The following is a 16104-nucleotide window of genomic DNA, read 5'->3' as shown; positions in this document are numbered from 1 at the left end:
TTCTCCTTCGCAGGTATCCTTTTTCTCTTCTGAAAGTTGCTTAACATTATAGTGACTAATGTATTCTTTACATTCTTCATTTCCTACAGTGTATGTATTCTCAATCAATTTTTGATATGCATTTGAACACATTCTTGTATTTCCTTCTGTTTTTCAATATGCCCGGTATCCGATAACAATACATCAATACTCGAATTCACGGCCTGTCCTTTCTCCAATGAAAAAAATATTTAGTGATTTTCTTTCCTTTCTCATGCCATGTACATCGTGATCTCATTACGGCTCCATCTGTAAAAATAATTATGAATTTTAAACAATAACTCCTGTTTCATATCCCTTTTCTTTCTCATGAGGTCTTCACCCTTATTTTCTACTTCATCAATTCCTTTCAATTCCTTTTCTAATTCCTTTCTTGCTTCCTCACGTTTACTTTTTTTTTTTCTTAGAAAAATGTATAGTCAATGCTCTGATTTTAAATTTTAACCAATCCCACGATCCACTTTTGTTATTCTTATTCGGAAATTCCTCAATCCAATCATTATGATTACTACTCAGGGTTTCAACATATTCTCGTCATACAGTAAGCTGTTGTTAAGTTTTCAATAAGAAGGACCCAATCGTTTCGTATTAACCTTGATGTGCAAAGTAACCTAACGATGGTCAGATAAAACACAACGTATAATATCATTTTCACGTACTGTCTCCTGCAAAGAATCACGGATTAACCAGAAGTCCAGTCTAGATTGAAACAAAGTGTTTTGCCTACTCCATGTGAAACTTTTCTTATCTGGATTTCTGGCTCTCCATGTATCTACCACTCAAAAAACAAACAAACAAACGAACAAACAAACAAACAAACAAACAAACAAACAAACACACAACAACATCTTGATTTGATTAATGCAATTCACAGAATGGTTCCAAACAGATTTCATTGATCCACCTGCTCTATCCATGCTCAAATTTTGGATCAGATTAAAGTCACCACCAACAATTAATATGTCCCTAACATTAACATACTCTTGGAGGGTAAGTTCCACTTTGTTTAAAAAAAAAAGAATCTACCTGCTCCTTTTCACTATTTGGTGCATACACATTACGTATTGCATATTTTTTTTTCATTAACTTCTACTTTTACCATTAAAAACGTCCATTATCATCTTTTACTGAATCCAGCACCTTAAAGTGAAAACTAAGTTCTGGCAAGGGCTTGAGAACCCGTCTGGCACCATTTCATATTTGCTTGCAATATATCGAAAGAGTCTACAAATAAACTTACCTGGCTGACGCGGTTTGCCGGAATGATGAGTCGTTTTGGAGTATTTTGAGAAAAATAATAAAAGTCGGTAGACCGACTTTTATTCCAGAAGGCTCCAGACTAACTCGGTCTCAGGGAAAACTCGACCCTATTTCAGACAATTTACACACAGTTCGTGATCGCCATGTTCATCAGTAGGGTTGGACCTACTACTAATCGACCGCCTAATGTTTATTTGCTTGATAAGAATATTTAACACTGAAATTCACGTAAAAAACTTGACCTACGTGATTGAGAAAATCCAGCTCTATCAAATGCCGTTGTTCCCTTTTCGATTCGAAGTTTCAGTGCAAAAATATCGCCGGCGAACTTGCGTGGCCTCGTTTCAGCTCCCCGCGGTAAATCGCGTTTTTAGGATCGACCGCTGATTTTGCATTGACAATGCACGTAAACCGAGTTGTATTGAACACCGTGTTGTACGAAGCTTTTTAGAAGCCTTTTAGAAACTTCCATAGACATTACATTGTGCTGTCATTACGATTCGGTGAAAATATTCATTCGAAATTTTGTCCTTGATTAAAACCATTAATGAACAGTGAATTATCGCGTTTTCCCACACCATCCTAATCTACATTCAAAGCCAATCCATTTTTATGTGCTTTGCGCGCAGAAAAGTGCGTACTAAGTGTTCAGTGCGCGAATATACGCGGTCGGTTTCAATAAGGGTGGTCGATATGTAGTCGGGCTACTATACTCTATAATACTACGGGTACCAAACGAGGCCTTACTGAGCAGACAGGAAAGTGCGTGCTAATCCTGTACAAAACAAATGGACAGCGCGCGGTCCTCAAGCCTACTAGTATACGCACATCACCTCAGTTGCTGAGACGCGCGGTCTTTAAAGTTTTTGTTGTTGTTTATCAATTGTCTTTGATTGTTTTTAGAGGTGCTTGAGAGGCGCACACTAATTTTGCATGCGCGCCAAAGAGGTCTTTGATGCACGTGTTGTAACAACTCGGACCATTACTGCGAGTAGCCAGAACGCTACAATGTAGTTTATACAGGCCGCTCCCACATGCATAGTACAGGGACAACCAATACAACTCATCCCGCCGTCAAGCAAAGCGAGGCCGAGTTATCCCCGAGTCCGAGTCTAGCCTGACCCCGTTCGGGTAAGTTCCGAGACTGAATGTTTTTGGTTAATATTTCCCATTTTCGTCCTTACCCATCGAATATCTTGTTATTACAGCGTTATTCCGCACATTTCCTAGGAATACGTTCACATTTTGGAGCAAAATTTGACGACTTTTGCAGGCATACCAGAACTTTGTTTGGGCTTTAATATCAAGTATCTTTCTAACTATCATGCACACCCCTCTACTCATAGAGGTCCCATGGCAATAAATGATTTCTGATCTTACTTGGCTTCTCCAAATCGATTCATCTTTTTCTGTAGAGTGTGTTTCTTGTAAAAGAATAATGTCTTTCTTTTGTTTCATCATAAAATTGAAATAACGTTTTCATTCTTTAAAGGTGCATGGTCCCGGTGTTTTAGTCAAATGCGTACGCGGGCGCACGGCGCAAGTTTCCTATAGATAACTACGCTATTGACTCCTCTTTAGCGCTTACGCTTTGGCCCACTTTCCCGAGTCCGAAGAAGTCCGATTCACTGTAGCCAGCGGTCGGATCACAGTTCATCTCATGATTCGGCTGAGGGGGATGATTGTTACCAAACTTCTTTTGTGATGTCATAATAACAAACACATATGCACGCACCCTGGCATTACTACAGACTGCGCGATGCGCAGAGAAGACAACAAAGGCAACGTTACTTAGCAACACCTACGCATTTTACTCTTGATGACAGCTCCACTTCGATAATCTTCGTATCAATGCTAGCGGTGATCGGCAGTATCATCAACAGCGCCCTCTACACTACCGGGACTATGCCCCTTTAAAGTCCCCCAGTCCATTAACATTATGCGTCGTCAATTTTAAATCCATTATGAAAGAGAATGTTCTTCCAGTATGCCACGATATTTTCAGGTCCAACAAACAAACAAAGGTTAAAACAACGAAAGAAAGCAAAATCATAACAAAGGTTGACTTTAGCTTCGCGTTCTCAAGGGAACCCACTGGCGTCCTGCTTCGTTTTTCTTACTTTTTTTCTAGAATGCTCTTATTTTTTTTCTTATACACCTATCTAAGCTCTCTTATACATTTCTTCTTTGCTTGTTTCCTCCCAATGGTGTCTGTGTTCATTTCACCTTGTGCTCGCTCTCCTTTCCATTCTTCCCATCCTTGTAAAATAGTCGAGCCGGGTACTTAAAGTACTCCATTCTATTTGCATTCTCCTCTTTCAGCTTTCTCTTGATGTGGATCAGTTTTTTCCTCTGTTCCCGCATTTCCCGTGGCAGCATCTCGTCTACGTATATATCTTGTGTTCTCCATTATGCTCAAACGACTTACCTTCAGGAATCGGCGGGCGTTGGTCAGGATCATACATTGGTTTGGTACCGATTGAAAGCAACAATGACCGGTCTCGGCTTGGGTGGGATAAGTTTTGATGAGGCATTTCCACTGCGGTGTGCTCTTTCTATGATTATGTCATCCTGTATTTGCAGGTGAGAGCTGGCAAACGATATGATGAATTTTTCACAGTTATTGTTTTCCACTCCTTCTGGGAAACCCTGGAACACAGGCGTATTTCTCATTTCTCTTGCTGCCAAATCAATCAGGATGTCACGAAGCTTCTCATTTTCTTTTTCTTCAGCACGGAGCTTCTCTTTCAGAGAATCCACTTCAAACTTTACCCCCTCCTGCTTCTCTTTCACATTGTCTATCTCTGTTTTGATGCTATAGAATTTGGTCAGGGCTCTTTCTATTCTTGTTAACATATCATTGATGTTTGAATTCATTTGCTCGATTCTGTCTATGAGTTTCACCAGTAAGTCATCTGGAACCGCTGTACTTGCCTTTGCAAGCTTTTCGTCACCATTCACTTTCCTCTTCTTACCTGCATGCTCACCAAGGTCAGTGTCGTCTACTACTCCCATCACTGGGGTACGTCCACCAGAGCCACCCGGTTGCGGTTCCGCCAGCACCTCTCTGCTTTTGTTCTCCGTCCCCATGCTGTCAGCTTGCCTCAAGAATTCGTCCTCATGCTCGCTTGTTTCCCTGTCTGGGGATGTTTTCTCCGAACCCACATTTTTTTTTTTTCAATTGCAATTCATTTATTTCCATACTTCTCATTTGTGGACATTATAACAGAAATCAAACAAGTTTTTCACCTTGTAAACAAGGTGAAAAACACAAACAATATACATGGTGATAACACAGTAATTATATGTGATGATAACTGGTCAAAATCGAAATCGAGATGGGATTGATCAAAGAAAAGTATGACGGTACCTACATGAAAGTAAGCTTGTTTGGCTGTAAGCCCCGAGTAATCAGTGTTTGTGAAAAAGAAACGGAGAACGGATAGAAGATTAGACCAGATGATGTAATGGTGCCAAATAAGAAAAAAAAAATACTAAAATGTGAACTATTACTGTCACCGAGCTTGAAAAGCATTTCGAGATCCTCGGTGTGTCCTTCTCTTTTTCAAACTGTCTGTTCTTGGCATTCATTTTGATGAATTTGTGGAGTCTTTTCACGAAGCAAGGAAACACGGGGATTAGTAACAGGGCGCCGTCTAGAGTCCTGAGATTGAAAGATTGCCTTACGATAAAAGAGTTGGGATGGCAAAACGCTGAGCGTTGTTGCACCACATGGCTACGTGAATTGTTAATCCCATTTCCTTCACTCTGTTAACAAGTGAAAGCCAAGTAATCTCATCTTGCCGTATTATAAACATTATGCAGATGGTACATGTATTATTTTTGATATTCAAAACATAGATGGTGAGACAAACTGCAGGAGGTGTGTTGAAAATTGTGCAAAGTGGTGTCAACACTTGTCACTGACTGTGAACCTAGGAAAACAAAAGAGATGATTTTTTTTTTCTCAGAGCTGGAAAAAAGGGAACACCCCATTTTTTCGTTGATCCAATGGAAGTGATGTAATAAACCTGGTTCGGAATATAAAACCTTGGTATAATTATAAACATCAAACTGAATTGGTACGAGAACACCAGGAAAATTCAGTCAAAGGAAACCAGCGGATATACCTTCTTATAACACTATTTTTGGTGGAAGTCAAAAATCAAAATCAAAATCAAAAATCAAAATATCATGCAGTCAGTCATATCTTTTCTTCAGTAGTGTTTTTCTTTTTAATAGTTTGACGGCAAAGGATACGTAAAAAACCTATTAAAAAGTTGTATCACAAACCAGCAAGATGACTGGAATACCCACGAGACACTTAAAGAAACTGTGCAATTAGCTCTGTTGAGTGTAGGCTTAGTATCATGAAAGATGGAACACACCTCCTTCATGATGCGGTGACAGTAAACAGATCTGATAGAATTAGACTTCTAGTAATGAATACTGAGATATAAAGAAGATAATATCATTTTGATGTCTACATATTATAGCATTTTCAATATCAAGTTTAATAGATGATAAGGCAGAAGGTCATATCTGCCCACCATAACACTGTTGTTTGTTTAATTTCCATCTGAGAAGATGAGTGGATACATCATATCAGCTATAGGGATATTAGCGGGGTCTTCAACGGGGTCAAGTTGGAAGTGAGGTGAACCATTTCCCCGGTTTTAATTTCCTGCTTTTTGCGGTGAATGAATGAAGCGGGATCTTTTACGTGCATGAATTGTGACTCTCTCACATGCAGTCCCTCAATTGTATGTCTTATCTGAGGGACAGAGTGTTTTGCCTCTTGCCATAGAGGGGATGTTGCGACACGGATTGTCGCCCCTACACGGATTGTCGCCTCCTGCTCGGGGCGACAATCCGTGACGGGCGTTGGCGGCACGGATTGTCGCCCCCTACACGGATTGTCGCCTGGCGACAATCCGTGTAGAGGGCTGGCGGCACGGATTGTCGCCCGCCCTCGAAGCACATTTTGCTGGGTAATATCGTTCTGGACATAATCATTGAAATACTAACACATAACTTACATGGCTACATCCATGCAAACATGCCATGTAAAAAGTCATGGTGAGGTTTCAAGGAAGTGTGTATGTGCGCGTGCACATGATAATTTAGTGTCCGTTTGTGCGTGTGTGTGTGTGTGTGTATGTGTGTGAGATGGAAGAATGTGTTTATTATGTCAGTTTTTTGCGTATGTGTTTTTTAGCTGCGCGTGGGGAGGGATAACTAGTAAGCTGTTGCTGGCATAAACGTTGATATTGATTTTATCAGCAGCTTTGAATTTGATGAGTTTGTTTGGCAGATTTGTATAATTATGAATTCGGAGTGGAGCTTGCGTGCGGGCAGATGCTGCTTTTCTGCATACGGCCCATTATGTCTTATTTATCAACATTGGGAAATCGCTTCATCAGGAAGGAATGTGGTATCGGTTCGGTGTGCGTCGGTATGTGGGAAGGGGGTTACATTTCGTTATTGCAAAAGTTTGTTACTCTGAAGGCTCATTCGTCCGAAGGCTCATTATTCCGAAGGTTCGTTATTCCGAATTTCATTTTTGGATCAACGAACCTCTAGGTATAGGGAATTGTGTATTTCGGATATTAGAATGAAGCCTCGGAAAAAACGAAACTTCGGAATAACTGAACCTTCGCGCGCGTGTGTGTGTGTGTGTGTGTGTGTGTTTGTGTGTGTGTGTATGTATTTGGGTTGGTGAATGTGGGTGTGGGATGATGTAGGTTTTGTTTAATCAGTGGTTGGTGGGTTTTGGGATTGGATTTGAAGAAGGATAGTTATAAATGGTATGACAGATGTTGGTAGGATTTAATATTTAGGATAGATGTAGGCCCTAGATTTGTTTCAGATGGGGAGGGGAGGGGGTAGTCGGGTTTTTTATGACTGATTTCATTCTAGATTCGTGTAATGTATTTGTGGTGTTTTTTTATGTATATGCCCTTGTAAGTAAGAAGGTGTTACATCATCCAAACCAATGTATTCAAGGAATATAGGTTTGGTAGGGCCCTACATGTCAAAACTTTCTCGTGAAGAAATTGTTAGTAGGGTTGGTCTATAATCGAGTTATCTATGTTGAAGTGAGATTATTTGTGGTATAAATTGACAAATGGATTTGTTTCTGTTTCGAATTGCCATTTGTAACTTTTTTTTTCATGTTACACCCAGAATGAGTCGATTTATGAATGATTTGAATGAAATCAATGAATATCAAGGAAAAAAGTGTTGAGTTGGTTTATTTGCATTATGAGGATTTGTTTGAGTGTTTGTTGGTGTTTGTTTGTATTACGTATGTATTAGCGGTGTGCAATGGCAGTTCGTTTGTGCTAAAATCAACTAACGATTGACAAATTTTTTACGGCGTGTGGAAATTATTCGCTCATGCATAAAGCATGCCAAACCTATTCTGGGACAAAGAATAGTGGTATGGACGTTCTAGTTTATAAGACTGATGGAAGAAAATGACTGCAGTGAAAAATGAACAAAGACAAATAACATTTGGGGAGGGTACCTCCCTCGGATGTATTTTCTCTCGGTCTCTCTCTCGCCTAGCCTGCCTCACCGCTGATATTGGTTCACACACCCATACTATTTTTAGATCAACGCTGGTGTGAATTTTTTAAACACGTGCTCATACACTCTGAAGGCGTTTGTATTGCCACAGTAGCGCCGCTATATTCCACATACACACGTAAGCATACAGGCACACGTATACACACAGACAAACAAACCACTACCACTATGACCACCACACATGCACAGTTTCTACATATTGTATTATTATACTCCAAACACACACACATACACACCCTCACACACACACACAGACACACACACACAACAAATCATACACATCACATATCATGCAGCTCACAATACACACACACACACACACACACACACACGCATACGCATACCTTACCAGTCATACCCTTCCCACCAAAGCTTAACACCGGAGGAACCATCCCGAGCCCGGGGCGACAATCTGTGACGGGGCGACAATCCGTGTCGCAATAATTTTTTTTTTGCCAACACGAATTGTCGCCTTCGAGGTCAAAAACTGGGAACTGCACAAGCGTCACGGATTGTCGCCAGGCGACAATCCGTGTAGGGGGCGACAATCCGTGCCGCCAGCGCCCGTCACGGATTGTCGCCCCGAGCAGGAGGCGACAATCCGTGTAGGGGCGACAATCCGTGTCGCAACAGGGGACTTTATGATTAGATACAGCATTGCTCAGTGAGACTCGGGTACCGAAGCCGGGTTGTCTCGGTCGAAGGCAGACGCACTAGCGACTGAACTAAATCACCAGACTCACGATGATATTCTGTATTTATTTATTTATATTCTGTATGCCGGTTAATATCGAATATTGATAAGGTCCAACAAGGTTCTGCATATTATAATGTCAAAGTTCTATGCCTGATGAGAAATAAAGTTATACCACCTTACGTGGTGTACTCTAAATGATTTTCCAAGTGTCGAATGTGATCATAAGAATCTCACCACAGGTATCTCGTTTATAGAGATGCCTATTAATTCTAAATATTGAATTTGGCATATTCCATATTGATTAGATTTGACATTGCGAAGGTATCAAAGGGTCAATGAACTTTGCCTCATGAGGGCCATGTTCGTGGTCTTGTCATACCTCTCGGTTATTTTTCGCAATTTCAGAAATTGTTCGTAGATTATACAAGGGTGCCGGTAAAATGTTATCATTTCCACGGCTAATAAGTCTACGGTGTGTTGCTTAATGATTTTACACAGTGTTTATAGCTATAATTACGAAATTTACACGGCGGGAACTGTATGTTATCTACTGATGCCGGACAGGTTAGAATTATGATGACTGTTAATGAGTAGAAACGAATTTTGTTGGAAAAGAAATATTCTTACAGAATTCCTATGTATCCCCAATCATTTCCCAGTTTTTGGTAGTGACTACCGAATCATATTATCTGCAGGTAAAGTGTGACAGGGCGAGGGTTAAAAGGCCAGTTAATTCTTTCTCATATTTTCCTTGTATTTAAACTCCTTTTCCTTATCTTTTATGTACGTGAAGTACGTGAAGCAAGTGAATGTCTTCATAACAAAGAAGAACTTGACATGCACAGCATCTTGGTCAGTGAATCAAAAGTCCCACACAAAAAGCACTTTCCACCACGCAAAAATGGCTGAATGGACGACATTTTAAACAACCAATATGTCAAAGTGAACACCTTTTTCGTCAAAATGATGTTAATGAGTGTATTCTGTATTTAGGAATGCTATCCTTTCTGATTATGCTAATTCTCAGAAGAAAATCAGTTAGCTCTTTAGACTGGACATTACTTTTCTCTGGTCTAAGCAAGCTTCCATCAGGAAAATTATGTCACGTCTGACAAATGAACAGCGATAAAGGGAACAACCTCCTGTCAATCGGCAAACACTGATCCAAGCTCTGCAGGAGGAATGGACAGAACTTCCCCAGGACTACGCCAGACAGCTTGTCCACAGCATGCGGCAGAGATGCCTAGAATGTGTCCAGGCACGAAGAGGACATACACAATATTGAAAATTTATGTTTAATTGTGACTGGTTTTTTTTTTTTCGTCCTGTGACAGTGATTTTTGTGTAAAATTTGTAAAGCTCATTTTGTTACATTTTGTGACTTTTGGTTCAGTGGGTATGTGATTACTAATGGATATCGCAGCACACCTGCGTACAAAAAATTGTAATTTCTAGGCTGTGAATTTTTGTGTGCGGCCTTTGACAGAAGTGGGTACTTTTTTTTTTTTTTTTTGCTGTCCAGTGTATTTCGGAATTTACACCACGGTTGACACTTCCACTTAGAATTAAGTGGAACGTTCCAACATTATACAGATTATATAAATATATATATATATATATATATATATATATATATATATCAAATGAAAGAACGATATCATTCAGAGGGATGAAGGATCAGATGCGAGTTTCCTCACTTTGTCTCCGCCTCTACAAATTAGATTTCTTAAGATCGCAAATGCTGATCTATACTTATATATTATGTGAAAATGACATGATGTCATAGGTCTACACTGATATACAATATGCTTTGTATGTCCCCTGAATCTCTTATTTGCAAATGCTATTATATACTTATTGGCAGAGTATTTTGAGACAATTAAATATTAAACCTTTTTCTCAACATCTCATACAGGCGTGACTATTATGATTAGAACACTTTGAGTAAAACCGTAAATTGGTAAGGGTGTATGTATGTGTGTCTGTGATGTGTGTGTGTGCTTGGGGTGTGTGTTATTAATAAGTTCGATGGAAAGATGCTCGGACGTGGGATTTCTGGATGGGTCTAAGATTTTATTTTAAGGTTTTTAAGAAGTTGAAGAACCCATTGTTGTACTATCCCTCTATTTCTGTAGCTTTATTTCAGTGGTAGCTCATTTTGTGCAATATTTACATTACTGTGATTTATGTTACTGTTGCATGTCTTACGTAATGAAAGTCATTCATTTTGCATGTCGTCCTGTATACTGAGTGATTATGTTATGGATACAGGTACAATGTATTGTCATTTCTGGGCACTTGATTGTTCCGCGGAGGAATATGTAAATAAAGAGTTCGACAAGATGACCGAGATCGACCAAACACCTTGTTTGAGAGTCTGGGTATTTTGGTGGTTATGATGGTTCGCTAGGCCAAGTTAACCTCCCGGACTGTCGATGCAAGCGATGTCGGAGCAGGCGCCGTGCTGATGCAAGCTGATGACGATGGAGTGGACAGACCGGTCTGCTACTTCTCAAAGAAGTTCAACGCGCACCAGCGGAAGTATTCTACCGTTGAGAAGGAGACCCTAGCGTTAATTCTTTCGCTCAGCCACTTTGATGTCTACGTGGGCAGCACAACTCAACCCGTTGTTGTGTGGACTGATCACAACCCACTGACATTCGTCAACAGAATAAGAAACAAAAACCAGAGACTGCTGCGATGGAGTTTAATCCTACAGGAGTATAACCTTGACATTAAGCACATTCGCGGAAAGGAAAACATTGTCGCAGACGCCCTTTCTCGTGCTTAATTGAGACATCTCAGTATTTTGTCTTGTTACCAGATGCAACATTTGTGCAAATGTATTTTATGTTTGCAACACTTTAAACAGGTGTAATTTGTTTTGCAAGTACACAGGACAGTGTGTGTACATCATGTATATGTACGAGTGGTACATGTATGCATTTTGCATACACTATAATTGTGATGCCAACAGCATGAATGGCACTTTGAATGTGTAAATAACAACATGGAAGTATCTTCAGACATGTTTGTGTTAATAAGGAAACACAGCAAGCTATAATTGTGCTTGAGTCACTCAACAAAAGAATACACTATGAAGGCTGTTTTAAGTTATGCTAGCCATCAACAGTTGTCAAGAATGTGAGTTGTTGGTAAATTGATTTCAAACAGGTAGTGTCGCTGTTTGTATAGAGAATGTGGTGTATCGAGTAATGTAGGTACAGTTCAGGTACTTGAAGTTTCATACTTGTACATGTACAGGTATTGGTTAAATTTGTTGTGGCATACACCCTAAGTTTATTGGATGTTGCTTTTTGGATTTAATTAGCATGTATACTGTATTAGGTACAGAAATTATATAGTTATACATGTACAAAGCTTTTGCTCATTATTATACCTCAATCATTGCCTTGGCGAAGGTATTCAGTATTTCACAGTTGATCCAACATACCAACAGGCATGTATTTAAGCGAACTGTGTTATACCAGGATGTATACAGGCAGGTATACACTCGCTTATTAAGTTTAGGTGTACACACAGGTTGTCATCAAGTATATCTCATTCAGGTTCATTTGATGTTTTGTGAGGCAGGTCATACTCTTGGTGTTTTGTATGTTGACAGGAAAGTTTTCAGACACATAAGTAGGATATATGACATTTGTTGGTGTTTAAACGTTTCAATAGATGCTGACACAACGTGTACAGGTATATGTAAGTCGCATATCATGGAATATGATGTTTTGGTTGTAGGTAATATGATGTATATGATTACAACAGTTGGATTTTATGCAGTTGCTTGTGGAAGAGATGACGTGTTTTATAATCGTTGTACACAGGTTAATCATTTAATAATGACAGTGTAAAAATTGACATGTTGCATGTGTGTTCTAACGAGGAAACCACATGATTTTGGTACAAGTGTATTGTTTGTGCTGTATGCATGACATGATTGCATAAAGGTTAAGGTGTTGAGAAAGTTAACATTGCAGTATTCAGTGTTGCACAACTACATGCAATTCCAGTATGCTGTAACTCACAAGCAGCAGTATAACTCACGAGAATGTTAGTTTGGTACACGTTGAATGGTACTAAAGTCATACATGTTTTATCACAGGTTGTGATAATGATATACTAGTAGCCATAGCATACTTCGTTTATGTGTTCTTATAATGATGCAACCATGGTAAATTCATGGAGTTATAAGTGTGAATTGGAAGAGGAATGTACAATGCTGTTCCAAAATATTGTGCCAACGTACATAGAGTCCATTTGTGTTAAAACGTTAAATGCACTCTTTTAGGGGGGAAGTGTTATGGATACAGGTACAATGTATTGTCATTTCTGGGCACTTGATTGTTCCGCGGAGGAATATGTAAATAAAGAGTTCGACAAGATGACCGAGATCGACCAAACACCTTGTTTGAGAGTCTGGGTATTTTGGTGGTTATGATGGTTCGCTAGGCCAAGTTAACCTTCCGTAACAATTACTGTACTGTTTGTGACATTTATGCACTCTGCACAAATGTCCGAAAACATATTTTTGTACATTTGTATATGACAATAAAATATTCTGACCTTTAAAAGTTCAACTTTGATTGACGAAAAAATCAAGTTGACAAATCACATCATATCGTGCTGTCGGATGATGAAATTGGTACTGGTGAGAATTAACAATATTATTCCATAACAATATTCCATCTGAGAAGATGGTTGGATACTCCATATTCTATTATATATCAGCTGGTCTTCCATGGGGTCCAGTGGTTTGGATGTTAGGCACAACAATATTATATCTTATCATCATTATAATGAATATCTTTTATTTCCGCAGTACAACCCGCAGCATCATTCATGTCATTCGTGTTTCCTCGGTCTGTTGAAGACGGTCGTCGTGGTGGTGATATTAACAGGCAAGGAAATGCTTCCATTCTCAGTACTGGAATATGAAAACTGAATGCATTATAGTATGTCCAGATTTTTTCCCTCCATTCTGTTAAACCAAATTCGTATATTCAAATAGGTTTCATGCTGTGCCACGTTTTCAAGCATCAGCTTATAGTGACAGTCCTTTTTCTGCATGATTTCTGAATAGGTAATTGTTTGCAAATCTGGTAATACATATTTTTGTAATGTAATAAATGTTTACATTTTTTTTTCTCATTTTAATACAGATGGTTTCTAAGATATTACGAAAAAGAAATCTGATTCAGGTATGAAAATATATTAAGAAAAAATAAATAAATCAAATCAAATCAATATTCTTCTTATAGTATGTTTTGACTTATCTGTCATTTTACGCATGATTCTGCATCAAAACGTATCTGTTACTGAAAGCAATTTGGAGGTGATCCACAAATAAACAACGATATCATGGGCTCGGTATCACCTACAAGAAGTAGTTGTGATTATGATATTATGATTCATTACTCATTGAAATGATCCTACTTCTGACACTAAATGAATGGTATATCACTGGATGAGGTGAAAATTCAGCTTTCATTAGGTGATCCGAGTATCCTCTCGGATCATCTTCTGTACAGTATCTGCACTGATTCTTTATTTCTTTCTCCTCAAATCTTGTGTAGAGGTTAACTCAAAAAGTCCTTCGACCATCAATTTCAAACTTATAACATATATGTATCATGTCCTAAGGACGACAGATCTAATGTATCATTGTGATCAGTCAACCGCGACGTCACTATGACGTCATTATCTAAAATCACGTTTACATTCAAATCTCATTAACGGAATGGAATTTCTCAAAGAAATTTACATCTCATATAGTTCAAGTCAAGATCTATCGATTCATTTAATAAAATGTGATCATGTTCATAGAAAACGAGCGCGTACGTGCGAGTTTGCAATTTTAACATGCTCCAATCGAGCTCAAAATTGTTTTGCACACTTTTCAGGTCGTTTAAAACATTTCATTAAAAAAAGAATCGACGGACGCGTACGCGCACGCATATACGCACACGTAGCTCGTAGGCAATAGAAATTTCCCGTTTTTCACATGAATATGACGTCTAAGATATCAAGAAATAATTGATTGATAATTACCCCCCACTCCCCCCCCCCCTCCCCGCCTCCTACAACACGATCTGGAGTTCTAGTTAGCCTTTTGTCAAGGCCCTCTGGTAGTGTAATGGCTATGACTGACGAGCGAAGAGAGGCAGCCGAGCTCTCTCTCTCGCACTGTCTAATTCATTTGAGGTCGATTCGTTCGCTCCAATTCGCTCACCACCATGCAGCGAGAGGGTCTTGGCAAAAGCGTAAGTTCTATTAAATCAACAAACGTGATGAAGAACTGTCGAAAAACGCTAAACAAACAAAAAAGTGAGAAAAAATGTGAAATTCAAAAGAAGATTGATTTCCTGAAATATTGTGAACCGTGATATAAGTAAGTCATGGAACGGCGGTTTAATGATTTCAATTTCTCTATAATTCAACAGTAGTACATGTAATGTGCGGGTGTCCGTGTACGTGGACTCTGAACAACATTTTTCTCCGTCAATGAATTCTTTAATCGTTTTAATTAGGTATCTTTCCTTACACACTGTACCTTACACAAGTTCGAATAACCTACCAATGCTAGATTTATGCAGGAGGAAAGGTCGTTTTAAATTATTGCAATGATGCTTTTTGTTACCATTGCCACAAAGGTTCACGGATATTGAAAATTACATGCAACTTTCTCTTCCTTTCTTTTTCATGCCTCTCCTTTGTTTCTTATTTATCTCCATATTCGACATCTTCAACTTGTCTAAATCTTTGCGTAACATCAGGCATGTTTTGGAAAAGCTCATCATCCACTGCACGATCTCGTCAAGGAACTTTAGTCCCGATATCGGGTGTCCTCGATCTCGGCATCAATAACCCTTGTCGGAATATCACCGGACAGAACGGAGAGGTCATAGAAACCTTTCCACACGAGATTCTTCCACCTGACAACATTCCCGGCATTCACCGACATATTGCATGCTTTCCCGCAGATTTTGTAGGTACGGACAATATTGAAAGTGTCTCATTTTTCTACTTGAGAATGAACAATAATTCCAAACTTTACTAATCAGGTGCATGTAGTGTTGGCGGATAGTGACAGTGGCTGCTATACTTTAAGAAGGACGTGTTTCTATTCAAAAGTCTTGGTTGCAAAGGAGCTTGAAACAAAATTGTTCTCTCCAGTTGTATAATCCCACTCCTTCTCAATCTCGTCGTAATCGATGAGATGAAATTCACTCTCGAAACACTGGTTAGGAAGAAAACTTAAAAAAAAAAATACTTCATCTAAGAGATAGAAGAACACACTAAATATGAGTCTTAAGAAAAGAAAGAAAGAAAAAACTCTTCAAAAGAAAGAGGGAAATATCCCAGCAGAAGGATACAAAAATGACGAAAATCGGATATGATAAGCAAGATATGACGTTTTGAAATTTCCCCTATTCGGGGGAAAACATTTCTTAACAAAACAGTCATGTATATTCAATTGAGTGATCTGAGGCTGTCATTCCCTG

General features: G+C 39.1%; 1 pseudogene; it reads right to left on the bottom strand.

Moving 5' to 3' along the window:
- Positions 1-3516: 3516 nt before the first annotated feature.
- LOC140235898 (uncharacterized) lies at positions 3517-4890 on the bottom strand (annotated as a pseudogene).
- Between the last annotated feature and the right edge of the window lie 11214 nt (positions 4891-16104).

Source organism: Diadema setosum, chromosome 12 (genome assembly GCF_964275005.1).
Source record: "Diadema setosum chromosome 12, eeDiaSeto1, whole genome shotgun sequence".
Lineage (NCBI taxonomy): Eukaryota > Metazoa > Echinodermata > Echinoidea > Diadematoida > Diadematidae > Diadema > Diadema setosum.
Note: the sequence above shows the minus strand (reverse complement) of the source record. Positions and strands in the feature narration are given on the sequence as shown.